Source organism: Dermochelys coriacea, chromosome 7 (assembly GCF_009764565.3).
Source record: "Dermochelys coriacea isolate rDerCor1 chromosome 7, rDerCor1.pri.v4, whole genome shotgun sequence".
NCBI lineage: Eukaryota > Metazoa > Chordata > Testudines > Dermochelyidae > Dermochelys > Dermochelys coriacea.
In genome coordinates, this window is record NC_050074.1 from 36,258,411 (window position 1) to 36,276,676 (window position 18,266).

The 18,266-nt window shown below is 40.2% G+C and overlaps 1 long non-coding RNA gene across 1 annotated transcript; it reads left to right on the forward strand.

Annotated features, from left to right (window-relative positions):
- Positions 1-5,336: 5,336 nt before the first annotated feature.
- On the forward strand, positions 5,337-16,771 carry LOC122460894. Its single transcript, XR_006282502.1, has 2 exons — positions 5,337-5,401; positions 16,124-16,771. It is a non-coding gene; the product is annotated as an uncharacterized LOC122460894 (long non-coding RNA).
- Positions 16,772-18,266: the final 1,495 nt, after the last annotated feature.

Here is an 18,266-nt window from a genome sequence, read left to right on the forward strand (position 1 = left end):
CACAGGGAGAGCGTAACAGGGAAAAAAGGAAATATTCAAGTATAAGACCCCCACAAAGAAGAAGGAGGGAGGGGGCATACAAGTTCTTTGACCCTGAATGAAAGCCTGTCTTTGAAATAATTAGGGCTGATATTTTTAGAAAAATATCCATGCAATTTTATACTTAATGCTTCAAATGACTAGTTAGACACTTTATTAGTCATTTTCACATGTAATTATTATGAATGTTAGTGCAGATGTACAGCAGTGCATCCAATTTTTGCTCAAACAATTGTACCCACCTTTTTTTTTAAATGTGGGTCTCAGTGCTCACGAATATTCTAATTTCCTGTCTATTCCCTTTCTTTGCATTTGAAACACGCATTCTTGACAAATGTTAGTCTGTATCTGGGGAAAGTGGCAGAAAATGTTTGTGTGGCAGGCATGCGTGTATTTGCCTCAAACAATATTCTATTAGCTTCTTTTAGATAGAGATCATTAAAAAAAATGAGAGAGAGAGAGAGATGACACTAGAAAATTCCTTGTAGCTGAATGCAACCTGTTCTTTTTAAACAAGACAAAAAATGTAATTCTCAGAACACCATGCTTGCTTGCCTGCCTTCCTCCTTATATTCAGGAAGGTGACAGAACAAACGAAAACATAACCACTGTGGCATGCTCCAATGTTATGCTGAGAATAGTGTATTATATTGCAATTATGATAATATGTCTTTATTATTTTTTCACACCAGAAGCATGCTTTGGAAAATCCATCTATTACTTGTGTGTGCTGACTGAGAGAGGAGCAAATCACATTTTTATTAAAAATAAATGATACCCAGGGATTGAAATTTTCACTGGTATAAGGTTCAGAACTTACTACATTCAATCTTCAAACACAATCAAAACAGCTTTGCTGGATTGTGAAGGACCACAATCTACCAGTGCTAGGAATGACTGCTGTATGCAGGAACATGGGAGAACAAGCGTATCTAAGGGTATTGAGCATTTGTTTACACCTGCCAAGGTAGAGAGAAATCAAACCTTAAAATCATGTCATTCTGATTGCCATCTTTCCTTCCTACCCCCACTTACCTGCCTCAGCTGAATTCTGACACAAGTTTTATGGATGCTATCTCTTCCTGCTAGCAGTAAGAACCAGTGCTATAAGCTGTCTCAGAATGTATTGGAGACCCAGATCTCAAATGCATTACCAAGATCATATCCTGCTTTTAAGAAGGGTTGAACATCCACAATCTATTGGCCATTAATGGGAGCGGCAGGTATTTAGCACCTTTCAAAATTAAGCCATTAATTTACAAGCTCCAGTATTTTATGAGATCATCTGGCAAAATCATGTCGAGGGAGAAGAGAGACAGAAGAGAGATGGCAGTCAGAATCAGAACGTGGTTTTGAGAACCAATGTATCCTGACTGGCTGGAGCTAGAAGCTCTGCAGAATAAATACATTCAGGGACCAGTAAAATTTCCAAACCCTGGGTCGGTGATCAGAAAGGGAACATTTGAGTTGCAGATGACATGCACTCACTTTTGTGACCTTGGTGAAGCTTGGCATTTCAGAGCCAAATCCCAGCCAACTGTGCAAAGTGATCAAGGCAGTTGGGGAAGGCTAAATCCAACAGGCAGGGCATGGGACATCTGTGGAGCAAGTGCTGTTCCATCACTTGGAAGTCATGAACCTTTCCATAGTCCGCTCCATATCAGATTTGTTGGTAGTAGATGCAGTAAGTTTTCAGAAACACCATTGCCACAACATTCTCTACCAGTGACTTTTCCTCAGTGGGTACTGCAGAGAGAACTAACAAGGAACTCAACAATAGGACCCATGCAGGGGAACTGCATGAACCCTCCATTTCTAGCAACCTCTGCCTATTCCACAGTTACCACCACTACCACATAGTGAAACATTGCAGCCCTACTGCATTCGAGGCCTTCTGTGGCCACAAGCAGAGCAGGAAAATCTGATTCTTACAGAATGCTGGTATCTAGACCTCCCACCCCTATCATTTCCAAGTGCCTCACAATAAGCAGGAAAGTATTAGCTCAGTTTGGGGTGACTTGACCCATGTCACACAGGAAGTCTGTGGGAGAGTGAGGAATTGAAACCAGATCTCTGGAGTCCTCGATGAGCAGCTTAACCACTGATCCATCCTTCGTTTCTGGAGAGCTTAGTTTAAATATTGTGCCAAAGATACAGGGAAACAAGATGCATTTCATTTTCTTCCTAGGCAGACTGGAACAATGGGATTCACTCTGCTGTTGGACTTTATGTCCAAAAGACACAAGTCTTTTGATGTTACATAAATTGGCCTTTTTGTGTTTGTTTAACTCTGCCTCTTCGTTTTATTAATGCAGTCTTAGCCTGGCCTAAATATATACAGAGATAACAGATAAACAAGTTGGCTTTACTTTTAACACATAAAGGTACTTTCAATATTTCAAGGGATTCTGATAGCCTGTGAAATGAAAATATGTGCTTGACAATTTGGATATATCTTGGATTTATCTTCACTTGGAGTCTGACATGAATTTCCAAAACACTTTAATCTGTGATTACAGCAGGTTTTTTTTTTAATTTCCTCCCATTGTTTCAAAGAAAAGGTCATCTGGCTAGTGGCCACAAAATGACACATTAAAAGCTCTATAAATTTAGTTGTGCACAGGTGGAAACAAAAAAAGGATATTACCAAATGTTTGCCCTGCAAATTACATCTGATCAAATTATGTATAGTGGATAAATTATATACCAATTTTAACCCTTTTTCTGATCATGAATTGTTGATGATGTGATCCTGAGTCCCAGGAATGTATTAATTATCTGCAAGTATTCACCAAATAATTTGTAAATATATTGCAGTTTATGCGTTGTTCACAAACAGTTCATTTCAGCTGTTCACTATTTATATTATTCATGGTGCATAGCTGGTCACTTAAATGACCAAGTGTGCTTTCTCCTCTTTGATTGGATGAGTGAAAGTTTTTAAACCAGAGAACAATAAATGCTGAAGAATGAATTGTACTCGTGAAGAGATATTTTTGTGCCTTCCAAAAAACCAAAAAAACCAAAAAAATAAAAAAACCCACCACATCTGACTCTTCATCAATTTAGTTACCATTGAGATAGTTACGATGTCACAGAATATTGTGCCTGCCAAGGATGAATAAACCTTAGGAGCTGGTGTCTTCTTAAGAAACAAGTTTTCAGGTTTCAATATTGTGATAAGTCCATTAGAGAGAAAAAAGAAATCTCTTTCAGAAAACATTCTTGTTTCTAACTGGGATGGATTGTTAGCTTTACATGGGGTACTGTGGAATTTTTAAATACCTTACACTGAATCCTATGGTATAAAGTAAAAACTGTTTCCCACATTCGCAGCACTCCAAACTTTCAAAGGTATGTTTCTGTTGTTGTTTTAACAGTCATTGAAGTAGAGACAACAAAAGAAAATAAAGTGGGAGAGCAATCTGGAAGCCAGGCTTTCTGTGAGCTAATGTTTTTGGTGTTCCGGCTGAAATAGATTACAAATATCAGTACATGTCAATGAGCTAGGAAAGGAAGTTGTTCTTGGCAACGACTCTCTAACTGGGTGGAGGATAAAGATGATATTCTACTGCTGAGTAGGAAAAAACATACAGTCAGTTGATCAAATTTCCAGGCTTCTGTTGTGGGGAAGGTTATAGCAATATCCTTTCTACAGCATTTTCACTGGAAATCACTGTAATAAGGAAAGAAAACAGTGGCAGTGCAAGCATGTGACTATGATAAATTAAAAATAAATAAAAAATCCAATTATCTAGTTCTTTCTGAGTGAAATTCTCATTGAAGCCAGTGATAGGAGTAATGCATGGTAACAATAATGTCATGGTCAGTATCACTGACAAATATTTAATGGGATTAAATCTGTCTTCTGCTCTAGATTTATATGCCACTAGTATGGCATAAACTTCAATAAAGTTCTAATAGAGATTTGAATTCTGATTAGGAAATTTCATTTTAAAACAACATATCACATCAGTTTTATGTTCTCCGTTTTCTTCCTATTTGGTCTTTCCAAAACATATTCCCATCAATTTTATGTTCTCATTCTGTCCTTTACCTTCAGCTACTTCTGAGCTAGCCCTTTCAACACTGCAGTACTCACCATCTGGTTACATGCTTCCCACACAGGGCTTATATGACATTGGTCCCAGTCCTGCAACATGCTCAGCACCCTCAGTGCCCATTGAAATCAATGGGAGCTGACCCATTCAGCAAAACTTGCACAAAACCGAACACCCGCTTCTACGAGGCCCCACCCGGCTCACTCCATCCCCGCTCCCTCTGTTGCTTGCTGTCCCCCACCTTCACTCACTTGTTCATTTTCACTAGGCTGGGAAGGGTCCCTTTTCTGCCAGGAGTTCTGGTTGAAAACTGGATACCTGGTAACCCTTGCAGGATTACACCAAATAATTTATAAGTAAACTGGTTGTGTGTTTGTGTGTGTTGAGTAGGAGTTACCACTTAGATTTTCACATGGAAATCAAATATGCAGAGAAAAACCCTTTTCCTATTTGATTAAGCAAAGCACTTATCTGTATGCTTAATTTCATCCCTATTTGGCAAATGATGAAACCTGAGCATACACATAAGTGCTTTGCTGAATCAGAACCTAAGTACCAATCTGTGTAGTAAACAGCTATAATTTAAAGGCGTGTATGTGTGTATCTCTCTCTCACTTGAAATCAAATAGTAGTGGCAGGACCCTGGGTTATTCAGTGGCTAAAGCACTGGCCTTTCACCCATACTACTAATGTTTAAATCTAGCTTCTACTACTAAGTGAAATGAGTTTGAGGCTTGTAATGGGTAGCTGCCCCTTTAAGGGCCAGGTTTTCCCCAGTCTCATTTAATTAGCATCACTGCACCACACCTGTGCTGGGTGTAGGATTTAAAAAAGGATTGGAAAGCGGCAATGAGGAGTTGGCTGGGGAGACCAGTTAAGCTGGGTTGGAGCTGGAGTGCAGGGTCACAGGAGTGGTGCTAACTCCTGCAGTAAGCCCCTGGAATAAGGGGTTAGGCTCTAAGATGACAATCCTGGGGCTAGTGTTCCACTCGAGGAACAGGGAAGTGAAGAGAAGCCCAGGAGGGGTGGAAGACCAGTGTACAATATGTTGTACTTGGACTCCCAGCAGGGAAAAGCCTGTGGAATCAGTGCTCTGATAAGAGTGAGAGGCATTGAGAGTTGAACCCCGAAGGAGTGAAAGACTTTTTGTTGGTTAATTTGGGACTGTCATCAAAGGTGTTTATTTTGGGATTTTGGCTGCTCTGAGGGGACTGAACTCTTAAGTAAGCTGGCTGGAGGAGGGGGTAAACAAGGCAAAGACCCGGCAACCTCACATCAGCCAGTGAATTACTTCTATGCAGGTATGGCTCATTCTGGAGTGGGATCCTATATCGATGGTTTAGTGATTCTATTTAATTTATAGCTATGACTATACCCAGTCTGTAGGAATCCCCATTGTACACTCAACTCTTATAAATTGTTAACAGTCTTTACCATGTTTTCACTTGTGACTTAAAACATAAGGCTAGTATCTTTTTTTTATCCAAGTTTCTAAAGGTATATTAGCTGTGTGTGAAAATTCTTGTTGGTGCTCTTCTAATATCGACAACATCTCTACATCCTTACAGTTAATATGAGCAGAGCAGACACTTCAGCTACTAAACTGAAATATTGATCTTATTGAGAAATGTATAATATGATGAACCTCAGTGGTACATAATCTCTGTCTTCACATCAGTTTGCAGCATCATTTATTTTTCAATTGCGTAGTGTGACACAAACTTTGGGGGCTTCACAGCATTTAAAATAACACTAATACAAACTGCTAACCAGACTCATTAATTTTTTTCGCTTACAAAACCCCAACTTAATTCAATTTCCATACAGTCCAAACTCTTGGTAGGACAACAATACCACTGCCTAGATGGTACAAAGATGCTACATTATTTGAATAGCCTTCTAAAGGAAAATGTATACTCTCTGGTATTTATCTTGTAAATAAGAGTTTGGATTATATACTAGTGAGTGAACATATGTCTATTTAATTAAAACAGTTATTCTGTATTTTTGGAAATAAATATTTACTGTTTATAGAAGTTTCCATTATAAGCAGTGTGATACCAAATTACATTAAAATATTAGGAACATGGGGCTACTTAGTACCTATGAATATTACGATATCCTCCTTTGCATTATTTAGGGTTCGAAAAGACTTACATTATAAAAATGTAATAAAATGTTTAAAATCTAATGCTTAATGTTCAAAGTCTAGAACAGCTGTTTCAGTGAAAAACATTTCTGCATTCTCATTACAAGTAACTCCACAATGCAACTGACTCTTCTGCTGTCACTGCATATTCCATTCAGGTGCATAACTGAGATGGATCCAATTACTGTCATAGAAAAAGGATGTTAATGAATTGCAGAATTGTGCATTTTTCTTCTCCATAAAGCACATGAACTGCACATTTTTTCCCAAGATCCTTACTGTTTATAGCAGGTGGGAGAATTGTTCTATGATAAACAAAAGTTTATTATAAACCACTTATACAGAATTTAAAAATCAGAATTAAGGACTATTTTAAAATGCAGTTATTGTGGACACAGCAGTGCACCCACACAGCATGAAATGGGGGAAGAAGTTCAAGATCAGATTTTTAAATATTTATAACTGAGCTAGAAAATTATATTCTGGATTGTTTAGATGGTAACTTGAAGAAAATTCCTGTTTACAAGATAACCACAAACTCAACTGGGGGGCAAGGGGGGAAGGTGAGACAGATGGTTGAAGTGTTGATTGGCCTAATGCTGATTTATATTCAAATCTCCAAACGTGATTGCAGCTCTTGCAACCATCTTGGTTTTAGCTAGCAATACATGGAGGGCCTGAAGTTACAAGATGGCAAAGCTGTGTTATAGACAAGCTCTCTGCTAGACTCTCTTCAATGACACACAACGATGATAGAATCTGTTTGACAGAAAGTTGTTTAGGATCTGAAGGTTCCAGAGTATTGGAGATAAACCGAGGCAGCAGAAAAAGACCGGTATAGATCCTTAAGCCTACAGTATGTAAGGGATGGTTACAGTAAGATCAGCCTTGTATGTGCTAATGAGAAGCCCAAGCAGATGCGGTTATGAAATACTTTGTATCAGCAGATTTGTCCAACAGTAAAACTACTTCCCAGGGAAGTACAAAGTAACACTGATGCAGTGTCCCTCACAAGAGGAAAGAGACAAGACTCGGTTGCAATGAATGAGAAGGGGATTCTTTATTCAGGGTGCTGGAAACATACAAATCCTCCAGCTTACAGACTGAAGAACACCGCTTATTCTATTCAGTGTCACCATGCGTGATCTGCCTAAATCTGGACCCAGATTAAACAGTCATGGAATGAGGATGGCTCCGATTATATTACACGGAAGAAATTTTCCACATACTGAGACTTGAAATGACAATGACCCCCCCCAGGAATTGTTACACTGAAATATCTAATATGTCTGATGTGACCCTCTTTCTACAGTTGAACTCATTTCAGGAGGTGCCTAGTTTAGTGAGATACCTAGGGCTTAGGAATGCAAGCTGAAGGCAGGCTGCTACCCAGACTAAGAGATGCATGTAACAGTTGCTTCTATGCATGCTCAGCAAAGATCTTTCCTACAACTCCGCCTGCTTGCCACATCGCTTGCTGTCAGTGAAAGCAGTAGTGATCTGTCTAAGAATTTCTAGCTACATGAACCCTACTTGCTTGCTGTACCACTTATTGCCAACAAAGTATAATTGTTGAATATTTTTGAGATGTAACTGGATGTCTTTGTCTGTCCTGTGGATGAAATGAGAAGTTGAGGAGGCCAACTGTTGCGAGCATATAGATGCTGAGTTCTGAGGATGCCAAAGTACAGGGATTATGATTCTATACAGTGAATGAAAACTAATGTACATTTGAGAATCGGTAAATGCAGATAGTGCAGGGAGGATTACGTTCTTGTGGCCATTCCATTCCAATATAATCTCTTCTTAACAATGACTAGAATGTATAGGTAATTCAATGTATGATAATATCAAGGGTATGCGAAGGAAGGAGGCAAGTCACATTGTCTAAACATCCAAACTCCTCATGCAGGTAGAGAGGTCCTAAAGCGGCACCTGTCACCTCTCGAGTGGTGACACGCAGCCTCGTCCCCCACAAAGAGCACTTTGGTTCAATCTTATTCCCCCCAGTTTCTCTCTCAAATCTTTCTAATCCAGCTAGTAGGGGAGGGCTTGCCCATCACTGTATTAACTAAGTTGCATATTGCAAATTACAACAGATTCAATCATTCTCCCAGGTCCAGTGCACTCTGTGAATGGGTCTTCCTTGGACCACAAAGGAAGGTAGAAGTCAACTGCCTCTGTTCACTCCCAGAACTCTAAATCCACTCCACAATTTCTTTACAGGGAGAAGGTGATTAAAGGCCTCATCTGGGGTACTGTGTCCAGTTTTGGGCTCCACACTACAAGAAGGATGTGGAAAATTGGAAAGAGTCCAGCGGAGCACATGACTTATGAGGAGAGGCTGAGGGAACTGGGATTATTTTGTCTGCAGAAGAGGAGAATGAGGGGGGATTTGATAGCTGCTTTCAACTACTTGAAAGGGGGTTCCAAAGAGGATGGATCTAGACTGTTCTCAGTGGTACCAGATGACAGAACAAGGGGTAATAGTCTCAAGTTGCAATGGGAGAGGTTTAGGTTGGATATTAGGAAAAACTTTTTCACTAGGAGGGTGGTGAAGCATTGGAATGGGTTACCTAGGGAGGTGGTGGAATCTTTCCTTAGAGGTTTAAGGTCAGGCTTGACAAAGCCCTGGCTCGGATGATTTAGTTAATAGATTTTTCTATGATAAAGAGGCTGGAGGGATCCATACACGTTGTCTCTCATTCTACTGCCAAACCCAGTGGGAAATCTTGCAGCCTACAAACTGCACAGAGAATCTTGGCAATGAGAAAGGACACTTCAAGGAAAGCTGTGCAGGCCCCCACCTGGGCAGGGTTCTGGAGGGAGGGAGCTGGAGTGGGTGTAAGGGCCTCAGGATTGCTGTGGAGGTGCAAGGACTCCACAGCAGACTCGTGGCTGCAGCTGATCTATAGTCCTGGAGCTGGATGATGTCCTCCCCCTGAGAAAAAGGCTACGCTGTGTTTTCCACGCTGTGTTTTCCTCTCTGTAGAACTCTGTTTTGCTTGCCTGTGGGAGGGTGGAGATTTCCACCTAAATATTATTTACTATTAACCTGATATCAGAACCATTTGTGGAATTAAAAAAAATCCATTCTTTTTTACATATTCTCATTAACATAGTGCAAAATACTATTTTCCCAGCCTATTTGTAGTGTAAGTCTGTATCTTTGTGTGCTATAATATGTACAAATGCAGTAAAGACATTGCAAAAAACACTATAGGTTAAGGGGGCAAATGCATTGTTGGACTTACTTTTACTTTTACATACTATTAACCTGGAACACCAAAATGCTGTTGGAGGAGGCAAGAAATAGATAAATATCTATTTTTCCCTCTAACTTATTCTTTTAGTCCCCATTTCTGACTGTACTTTAATATCTTTGTTAAATGTTAGTGATTGTATTCTGACTTTCCTGATGTTCTGTTGGGGCGAGGGGGGTGGGAAAGGACTGATTATTTCTTTTGATTGCACAGGAAAACATTTTCATTATGCCATTAGAAGCTGTCTCTTAGCTTCCTGTTTCATAAGTCTGGTTTCCCTCTTGCAGCTCAGCAGACGTTGTTCTCTTAAGACTCCATGTAGTAGAAATGTGGTACATAAGCGGCAATATGAGTTCAAAAAGCCTTCCAGCACACTTCCTTATTGTACCAAATTAACTGGTAGAACAACGATTCCCTGTCTTTTTTAATGTTACCTGTTGTCTCTCCTCCTTATCCCTGGTGCTTAGCTCTGGATGGATTTCACTCTGCAGTCCAACAGGAAATGCTCACTGCACCACTGGTGGACCACTGATCCCATTTTGGGAACCGTGTCAGTAGACAGATGCCTGGGACAGTGCATGAGTCTGGATGTTCGCCAGTCTCCTCACTACTAACCTTCAAGCCACTGTGCATTATTATATACGACCAAGAGGGTGATTTGTTTGGCTATAGAAATTGGGGCAGGAGGGTTTGAAGTTATCCAAAGGCGCTTGCCACAAATATAGCTCTTCACTGCTCAGATCTCCTCTTCACCAGCAATATTGGGTGGCCTCTTAGCAACCTATTTGCCTGGCTCTGTGTCCTCTAAAAAATTGTTTGGCCCATTTAATAAAGTCAGAGGAGCCATGTGCCAAGGGGTTGTGATGGGCAGTTTGCCTAATGCTGCCAAGACCCCTTCTTCTAGGACAGCACTGCCATATTGCTGCCACATGTCCCATTTGCTTGACAATACCTGTTGACACTTATTTGCTTGAATGATTCAACTCAGTGCATTCTCCTGTTTATCACTCTGCATATGGCAATTACTCAGTGTGTAAGCCTTGTTCAATAGGGTGATTCACATAATTGCATAAAAGGCAGTTATTGTTGGCATCCAGTGAAGGAGGCGTGACCTCATCCCTCACTGCTATTTGACCACACAGCAGCTTTAGCTGGGAGGTATTTCTGACACCAAGCGTTTGTTAAATCCCTCATTGTTATACTTGTCCACAATCTATGTTCAGTAGGAAAATAGCAGAAAGCAATGTGGCTCATTATGCCCCTTGCATTTTTCCATAAATCTTGAACTGACTAACAAGAAGTGTCTCTTTAAATACCAGGCTGGCTAAAGGGCTCTGCAATCGCCATATTACGATTGCTTTGCACCGACTGCTTTGATAGACCCTGTAAGTATTTGTCTCAGATGCTGGAGGTCAGTTTGCCACGTTCCTCCACTTGATTTCCTTACATCGGAGAGATTTGTGCATAGAAACCATGCTGCTGGAAGTTTCTGGTCACCTTCTAGAGAATCGGAAGACAATATCACCTGGGAATGAGGTCATCCACACAGCTGACAGAAACCAAGATACATGTTGTACTGTTGCTTTAAGTAGTCAGCAACCAGAGAGAGGCAAATGACATTGACAAATTGATGCTAGAGCATATGATTCTTTCTATTGTGGAGCAATAGCCAAGGGGCGGGGAAGAGAGGGGAATTGCACAATGTTTGCTCAGCAGTAGAAATACAGATGGTTGTAGAGGATGCCAGTGAGAACCAGCCAGTTAGTTTTCACCACTGAGATAGAAATAATGTAGATGCACACAGCTAGGTGTAATCATCAACAGACAGTTAAATGGTTTATTTACTGCCATATACTTAGTGGGTTGTTTCAATCCAACTTTATTTCAGAAATTTAGTACATTGATTTTCTGTACATGGAGCTGTTACAATCCAGTCTCCCACTAATCCACTTGCTAAGGGGAATCAAGAATCTTCTGATTAAAAATGTCCCCAACTTGAATGTGACACAATTTTCTGTTTCACGCCCCCCTCTCCCCCGCCCTTTCTTTATCAAGCAGTAACAGATGTCTAGGGTGACCAGACATCCTAATATTTATTGGGACCATCCCAAAATTAGGGGCTTTGTCTTATATATGCAATTATACCTCCCCCCCCCAGAAAGTATCCCAATTTTTCACACTTTTTATCTGGTCACCCTACAGCTGTCCAGAACCAGGTTGGCTTCCCAGTGGAGAGGAAATCAGTGACATGGAGTTTGGGTGTACTCTAAAAGTAACTTGTTCAATTTATATATATATACATCAGTCATGTAAGTAACATGGTGACAACCCACATGCAGGCAATTCCTTCTTTCAGGAATCTCAGCCCAACACCAACGCCTGGTTTCCAGGGAGTAACTCTGCCCCAAGAATTTATTCCAATCATAGGACTGGAAGGGATCTCAAGAGGTCATCTAGTCCAGTCCCCTGCAGTCATGGCAGGACTAAGGATTATCTAGACCATCCCTGACAGGTGTTTGTCTAATCTGCTCTTAAAAATCTTCAATAATGGAGATTCCACAACCTTCCTAGGCAATTTATTCCAGTGCTTAACCACTCTGACAGTTAGGAAGTTTTTCCTAATGTCCAACTTAAACTGTCATTGCTGCAATCTAAGCCCATTTAAGCTTCTTGTCCTATCCTCACAGGTTAATGAGAACAATTTTTCTCCCTTCTTGTAACAACCTTTTACGTACTTAAAAACTGGTATATCCCCCCTCAGTCTTCTCTTCTCCAGACTAAACAAACCCAGGTTTTTTCAATCTTCCCTCAGAGGTCATGTTTTCTAGACCTTTAATCATTTTTGTTGCTCTTGTCTGGACTTTTTCCAACTTGTCCACATCTTTCCTGAGATGTGGACCCAGAAGTTGAGCAGAAGAATTACTTCTTGTGTCTTGCCTACAACACTCAGGCTAATACATCCCAGAATGATGTTTGGTGGCTTTTTGTTTTTTGGAGTTTTTTTTTGGAAAGTGTTACACTGTTGACTCCTATTTAGCTTGTGATCTACTATGACCCCAGATCCCTTTCTGCAGTATTCCTTCCTATACAGTCATTTCACATTTTGTATGGGTGTGCAACTGGTTGTTTCTTCTTAAATGGAGTACTTTGCATTTGCCTTATTGAATTTCATCCTAGTTACTTCAAATTACTTGTCCAGATCATTTTGAATTTTAATCCTATCCTCCAAAGTACTTGAAAACCCTCCTGCTGCTCATGCAGTTTCTTTGGGCTAGAACTATGCATTACAAAACTCACCACACCGTACTGCATATGCCTTTCCAAGAGTGAACCTTTGCTTTCGTTCTAAGAAAAAGGACTTGGGAGCTACCAAGTTCACCACCTGGTGGCACCTGCTACAACACATATCACTGTGCATTAAAGAATCCCCAAGTGGGTATTTATCATAAACCCCCCCCCAAAAAAAAAAACCTTTGGAGTCTTCATCTTTCTTGTAACAGAGTTCCTAAATACTCTTTAAGAGATGTCTTAAACATTTCCCCTAAGCTTTCACCTCTTTGTAAATAATATTGTAATAACAGTTCAGGCATACAATCTCTTCAAATTCTGATGTGGACATCAAAAATACTGTCCTTACAATGACTCACTCCAGTATGCACAAAGAGAGAGAGAGAGTGAACAGTGCTTGGCAGTGATGGAGTTAAATGCCTTCATGTTAGGAAGGGAAAGAAAATTTTCCCCAACAGGATGGCATTCTCTCTATTCTTATCAGGTGAGAGAAATTCTTTCTGGTGAGATTGACTGAGGTAGGACAATAATAAGAATCATTTAATAAACTGGTGTTATAGTAGCCAGTGGGTCCCAGGGTATTGGGTTCAGGAGGCTTGGGGAGTGAGGTAATATCTTTTATTGAACCAGGCAGAGAAGGTCTCGCCACAGAAGCTGATCCAATAAAATATATTAGCTCACCCACCTTGTCTCTCTAATCATTTAATGACACAGATAAAGAGTGAAGCAGGTTTCCTCTTATTCCTTGCTAAGCTCTGCTCTGAGAAAGAGTTTAGCCCCATGTGGAGGAGGAGACCTTGTCCAATACTTTTTATTATTATGTCAGCTGTAAAGATGGTTATTTGATGGTCTGGCTATAAGAAACTTTTAAATGAATTTTTTTGTGCTGATGAGTTACTGGCCACTTTCTGACTTCAGCTGCTCAATGATTGGGTCATCTATTCTATTTACTACACTGGCACAACATACTGCTCCAAGAACAGAGTTTGTTTTAATTCTGAACTGTCTTGTTCTTGTGGGTACTAATCAACTTTGGAGGGATACATTTTTTCCATGTGTAACAGGGAAGATTTAGTTGCACAGCTCCATTAATGTTAATGGGAATCATATGGTTAAATCACTATGCCGGAACACACTTTTGGTGGCTTTAATTTAGTTCTGCCACCAGGTGGCACTGGCAGAGGATTGATGATCAAATGTATATTATCTGCTGCACTCTAAGATAAAGCATCAAAATTGATTTAAGACAGAACCCCATTTACAAACATAGATTTCGCATAAAGGAGGAACTGCATTTCTTGCCACTTGGCGTTGGTAAGAACTGAAATGCATCCTGCTAATTTAATGTTTTTCTGTGGAGCTGTATATTGGTTGGCCTGAACTATTACAAATGTGTATTTTAGTCTGTGGATGGAATTCGTCATACTTGTTTTTTAAAAGAACAGAGGGGGGTGTGCGAGTGTGTGTGTGTGTGCGTATGTGCCTGGCTCATGGTTTTGCTGACCCTGAGTATGCAGATGTGATGCATAGCTGTAAGGGCGCTAAAAGCGGAATTGGGTTGATGGCTTCAGATAAAGTCATCAGCATCTTTCTCCCAAGCAAAAAGGCCCTTGTCCAATTATAGCTGTGGTTACAACAAGCAGAACAAGGGCGATGTCTGGCTACTGTAGCTTTAGCAGCAGGGTATTACTTACAGGGATAAATCCCTTTTGTGGCAGACATTCTCTGAAAAGATACTGCATAATAAAGCAAGGGCCCGTGTGCATCGATAAGCTGTGCTCTTGCTTTGGGTGGGGAAATACTCCTGCAGCTGGAACCCAACTTCAAAAGTGACTTGGGGAAGAACAAGGGCAGCGTTTAGCTTTTGTCCCCAGGCTCAGTCTTGTCTGGAGTATATGGCTAGAAAGATGGCAGAGGGAACAAGAGAATTTTTTGAAGCTTAAAAAAAAAAGAAGTTAGGTGACAGATAAAGCACCAGTGTAATTGGAAGTAATACCAAGAACACCCAAGATGGCACATAGATCATTGAAAGTAGAGTCATATGCACACTTCTTGTCAAAGAGCATATTTTTTTTTCTAAAAACATAAGCTTTATTGCTCTGCAGGAAATGAAATGTTAAGACGAAAAGTCTGTTGTACATGGGAATAGACGGAAAAGAGGAGATAAAGAAAAAAACACAAAGGGTAAGGGCTGAAAAATCATCCCTAGGAAGCAAGGAAACCTACTGTTCTTTTAGCATCAAACTTGGGTGTAGGCTTCAGGGTTGATTCTTTGTTAATAGATAAAGACACATAGAAGGAAAATGCATTTGAGTAGATATAAGGCACAGCTGGAATAAAAATAAATTCCTGCAGCTCTATTTTAAACAGCAATTTCCATCTAATAGCTAATAGGGGAGTTACACATCACTGGTCATGACTTTGAAAAAACCTTAACTGGAAGGCAAATTGGCCACAAGGTGAGAGAGCCCACAGCATCCTGGGCAGGTCATATGTAAACAGTACATGGGAGAACTATGTTTCATGAGTCTTCATTAGAGGTGAGTGAAATTAAGGCAGGTGTATGTGAGCATTTATTTAAGCCACTTCACCTGTATCTGCAAAAGATGCTTTCCTGTGCTTGATCACATGACATTCATAGTCTATCTTTGTTCTGTATTAGTTCAGCAATTAGATGAGTGACTACTATAAATCCTAGAGTCTTTGACATATGGTATAAAGGTTGAAAATACAATTCCAAAACTATCAAAGGCACCAGTCCCTGTTGAGAACAATGAAATAAGTTGCATGTGGCATTTGGATTGACAACTACTTGTGATATGGCATCCCCCCAGCACCGCTCAAATTAGGAGATTTTTTTTACAAAAGGGAAACTGCTAAATCTGATACACACCTTGTTGGAAAACTCTGAGGTGTTTCAAAACAAAACTTCCTCTGACTGAGCAGCATATGTGATGCGGTTCAGGCAACTTAGTTTCGTTTTGGCAAAGTTAGGTCAAAATCAGAATTATAAAGGGAAACTGGTTATGACTCCAACTATTTCAGTCACTGGCTTAGCAGCTCCATAATATATTTTCCAGAGAGGAAGCAAATTCCTCTTCATGCATCCCTGGATGTAGAGTTCCAAGTAGATGTCAAAAATGTCTAGATGGTAGCACTGGAGCATCTTCAGAGTTGTTGTTCCTGAAGGGAGACATTGAGAAGGCCAATTTTAGAAGGCTCAAGTCCAACACCTATCTCTCTGCACATCACTGGTCATGGAATATTTTGCTGTTACCAATACTTTTTGCCATCCTTGATAACTGACTTTTCTGCCTGTATAGCCAGCTCTGGACAGATGGCTCAGAATCAGACACAATCTTGCCATCATGACCGGTTGCTCCTCTTCATTGGGAGGCAGCTGGAGTGAAGAGCTTCCTTATCTCCAGGAACTTTGAAGAACTGTCTCAGGTTTCTCCGGTCCTTCCACACACAAGGCTGGGTTCCCACTGCAAGAGAGAGAAACCCAGCCTTCTTTGCCTCTGTGGCAATTACCAACTAGCAAATATTTTTTTCATGTTAGCGTTGACAGAAATAACTCCCATATCTGTAAACCTACATGGAGTTCAACAGAGCTTAACTACACTGCTGTAGGGCTTCTTGATGTAGATGCAGCAGAAATGCTCATAAAACAGAGGCTGACAAATTACAAGTACTGTGTAAAATACTTTAAGGTCCCTAGATGCAAATTGTAAATAGCACTCTTGTTATAATGATATATTATACATCCACCCCTCTACTCCCTCCTATATCCCTTTCAACAATAAAAATGAGAAGGGATGGGAAAAGAATGATTGTCTGATCTCAGCATTTACTGTTGAGTTTTCCATTCTCTATTTTTGAATCTTCATCAAAGACGACATGCTGCCCTTGAGATTTAGCCCCATTTATCAGTACAGAGAGCAAATAAAATTGATTTGTTTAGATTGTGATTTTATTTTATTTTTTTTTGGTGTGGGTATAATACTACACAGTCTGAACTTCCAAGTGTATTTTTAAACCTCAATAGTTGCTCCAAATTTCATTACTGTGAAAAGAATTTTTATTTTCCCTCAACTATTATCAGTGATATAGTTGCTATATTTTTTCCATTCCCATTCATGAAATTTAAATCAAAAGCTATATTTCTTTCCCCACCATATTTTGAATAGAGATGCAGGCTATCATCAAAAAATAATAAATGAAACAAAAATAATATCCACAATTGCAGATAAGTCAGAATGCAACTATGGTGAGTCAGAAAACAGACTACCCTAACTAGACTAACAAAAGGACCTAAGTCATGTCACAATCATGATGGTATTAATTTACCAAACTTCTCTTAGCACAATATCAATCTGTAAGCAAGACAGGGGTCTTACATTCACATTATAGGACATTTGTCTGCTGATCACTCAGGATGTGCCTCCACAAGGAAAAAGGTGGCTTCAATACACAAGATAGTTATATCATTGCAAAAACCAAGATAAGTGATTCATCCTATGGTTCACCTCAACCAGATGCATCCAGGTAAAACTATCACTTATGTTGCTTACACTGGGTTTTCACAATGAGATAGCTATCACATGTTAGCTACAGCACTGTAAATACATCTTCCCCCCGCCCTCCCCCCACACTTCACTAACAATTAACCACTAGACATACTGCCTCGCTACTGTGATAGACTTGTGTTCAAGGAGCAAACACACATTGCTATGTTAAATAGAACTGGGTTTACAATGCTGCCAATGGCACCATCACACCGGGTCTACACTCGGAAGGGGCCAATTATAGTTGCCAGACAATTGGATTGTCTGGTAAAAAAAATGGACAAAAAGCGGATCTGGCAGTGTCCTGCTGATCAGACAGTAAAAATCCAGTTACAGGAGTAACCGGAATCAGCTTCTCTGCCAGAGGGCAGGAAGAGCAGCTGCTGCTACCTGGAGGAGCTGCAGCTCAGCTGGAGAGAGAACTGGCTCCACCCTTCCCCAGAGGGATCCTCTATGCTCCCCAGCCCCTGCCTCATGCTGGAGACAGACTCCCCACCACCCCACTGTGCCTGCCGGGGGCCCACAAATAAGTGGCACCAGGCCCACAAAAGGTTAAAATAAGTAATAAAATAAAAGAACTATCTTTAACAATTTAGAGGTTTCCTCTCTAACAATCTTCAGTCTTTCTAAGGCACACATCACTGTAGTTTCTGAACACCACCTTCCTCACTCCTGTTGTATGACTCTAGCTCACAGAAATCCAGTTACCCTGGTTTTAGTTAATAGCCATTTATATGGTAAAATACATGTCCTTTTTGAGAAATTATTACTGGTCATCTAAAGCAGAGAAAATTGGGCTTGGTTAGCTATGATAATGCTTAAAGGACTTATATTGGCATAAAAGAGCCTGGTTTTAACTAGCAAAAGGTAGAAATATAATAGGTGTGTTGTAATGAAA